Raw genomic sequence first — 3,332 nt, forward strand, 5'->3', positions numbered from 1 at the left:
GCAGGTGTGTGTTTGTGTTGTTTTGAATCTGTGAAGTTCTGGGTGTGAGTTTGGATCGAGATCTTACGCTCGTAGATTTGTGCCAAATTTTCCATTCTCTTAAAAAAAAAAAAAGCAGTTAAGCTCTTACAACTTCGCTTGAACAATGATTCAATGGGTGTTAGATATTTCCCCCGTTAAACACTGCTGCTCCAGGACATAAATGACTAACTTTAATTGATGGAAACATAAATTCTGTCGCCTTTTAAAAAATAAGGATATATTTCATTTCAAGTTCATCACAATGTTTAACTTTTTGCTAGCAATCCATAACATCTTGTTTCCCAGCAGATTTTTCCATGTCAAATTATGCTTCTGCAAGAAAAAAAAAAATCACAATAGCTTTTTAAACATCTTGTCAGAACCTGAGTGCCGTTTTAGAACTGTAACATGGTTTCATCCAGAGGAGGGCAGTATAAGCTTAGCTATTTTTTCCAAGACAGCATGCATTGTTTCCAATGACTCGACAGGTAAAAAGTTTACAACTTTTCACCCTTTAAGGATCACAAAGAGTAGCTGTTTACTCAACCCTGACCACAAGGTTAAATATAAGCCTGAATGGTCATTAACCAGAATACTGGAATATGATTTCCACATATAGAGCATACCTATTTTTCCAAAAATTTGTCTGTATAACCTGAAATAATAAAGCAAACTCAGACAGAGCATCATTTTTTTCTGGACATCCTCTTCATGGTGCACACAGAAAACAAGTCAGTTTCCTCTCAGCCAGTAGGAGGCTGTCAAGCTTGTGTCGATGCAGCGTCTCCACACATAATCAACTCCCTGACATCACAGTGCAGAGCCCACCTCCCACCCACCCTCATCCTCTTTTGCCACACATGAGCCGACAACGATGCCGCAAACAGGCACACAATAGCTGTCTGACGTCACGCAGGCGAGGGATTCTGAGCCTGGATGACAGACTGAATTACAGCTGGGAGGCTGGATAGGATCAACTCATTTCATTTTCTACATGGAAAAAAAAAAAAAAAAAAGCACCCACTGTATTCAGCTTTAAAGACAGAAACATGAGAATGAAATGTAACAGTGAAAATTAGTTTGTGCTATGTAATAATTCCTAATATTGCAGCTGCAAGAGTGATTTTAGATATTTCAGGCTAAAAACAACAATCGTTTCTGTTTTTCAAGTTGTAACATTTCGTCTCTAATGATTCAGTCTGGCAGAAATGTGGCCTGCCCAAACATGAAACAAATGGAGCTTTGCATTGACTCAGACAGGCAGGTGGTCAGTGCTACCTTCACCTGCCTGCTGTGAAAATACCTTCCTGTCCTCTGACTGCAGTCTGCCTAATCAGCAGGCCTTAGAAATGGGGCACCATGGGAACATTCAGTCTGTTCAGTGTTTCCGCTGTTCCCTCCTGCACCCTCCCGCTGTTTCCTTTGGTTAGATTTCAGTTTGTTGATCTTTGGTTGACCATAATGAGGCCCGCATCCTTGTATAAAATATGTGTCACTGCAACATTTCTTGTCATATAAAACATGTGGTTGTGTTTTCGTTCTGTGCCCTGACTGATAAATTTGTACAGTGAGCTAATTTAGAGCCTGAGTGACCTCTCTGCCAACTCTAGCTGAGGATGCAAATTAGCAACTATCAGACAAATTCTACTGGGAGAACTGAAATGCATTTTTATCATCGTCATCATTATTACCCCTGGTGAATGCTGTGCAACTAATAAAGCTGAAAGCTATGTTTCAATCAAAAGGGTGTACAAACAATGGTAGCTTAAACGTGTGTGTATATATATGCAACCTTCTTAATTCTTTACATCTCTTCCAGCCGACGGTTTTTTTGTTGTTGTTTTTTTGGTATGTTTCTTAAGTTGAATAGTAAACTTCAGAGAGTCACTGTATTTCTATTTCTAGGTGATTGTAAGATGTTAGAAATGGTGCCAAGTCCATTTTATGCAAAAAAAAAAAAAAAAAAAAAAAAAAAAAAAAATATATATATATATATATATATATATATATATATATATATATATATATATATATATATATATATATAAAGAAAAAAAAATTATTAAACAAATTTCTTATAAGATTTCTTGAAAGAAAATGGGGTGGAGGATAATTGTGTGAATTGCTCCACTGCTCCATTACTATACCAGCCAAAGCCCTAGTCAGAGGTAAATCTTTTGATCATTTATGCTGTGAAAGTTGACACCCGTACCTGGTTCGGGTTTGAATATTGTTTTGACTACCATGACGTTAATGTAAATAGGGTTTGATGCAAACTAAAGAGGAAGAAATGTAAGACGTCTGGAAAGAACAAGGGAGTGGAGAATGTCTTCACAGTGCAGCTTCAGAAAACAACAATGGAGTGAAATGGATATGTTGATATTGTAATATGTTGATTAGGAAACCAGCTGGTAGCTGCTGTATCCCATAATTGACGTTCATTATTGTAGTGAATGCTGTACTTTAATAATATATGTTCAATGAAATTCTGCACGCTACTAAAAGTTTTCAAAAAAAAAGATAAACTGGCATAGATAAATATCATGCTTTCATCTATCAACAACTTCAAACTGAGAAACTCGTAGTAAAGGTGGAAGTCCTAAGAACAAAGGTCCACATGTTGAAACAAGCACAGCTACTAAGGATCTGAAGGTTTTACCTACAGTGTAGGAGATTCTGAAAGAGCTTTCATTTCTTTAAGAAATCTTTAAATGCATAGACATTATATTAGGAAACAAAAATGTTTAATATAAGGAAGTAAAGCAGGCAGAGAGAGTGTCATTCCAGATGTCTTTGCCTCTATGAAGGTTTATTTTGTTGGAAGGCAAATGATCTCAATCATCTTATTGGCAAATGATTTTGTACCAATAAGACATTCATTGATTTGTGTTTTTGCTGTAACGTCATTAACCTTTCAGCCAATCGACTCCACGTTGAACTAATAGATGAAGGTAGCAGATATGTAACACCACCCAGTACACAGTGTTCCCCCCACTGGAATCTAAAAGCTTCCTCTGGTCACGGTAGCGGCGTCCTTGGCCTCCCATTCAGGTGCTGCAGTATTTTCCATTGACGGGCCGGGCTAAAGTGTTTTCAGGTCCAACACAGGCATTCGTCATCATGACTCCCTCTATCGTGGCATGCTGTATGTGAAGCACCAGGTGAGGCCTGATTGCAGCTGGATGAAATAAGGCGGGGGGATGATATGGGCTGGCTCGAATGGGGGACTATTTATAGAGGAGGAGTAAAAGTGCTGAGTGGGGTTGGAAACGGGGACAGGGTTTGATGTGACATCAAACAGCAGCAGCAGC

Source organism: Poeciliopsis prolifica, unplaced genomic scaffold, assembly GCF_027474105.1.
Source record: "Poeciliopsis prolifica strain line A6 unplaced genomic scaffold, Auburn_PproV2 SCAFFOLD010, whole genome shotgun sequence".
Taxonomy (NCBI): Eukaryota; Metazoa; Chordata; class Actinopteri; order Cyprinodontiformes; family Poeciliidae; genus Poeciliopsis; species Poeciliopsis prolifica.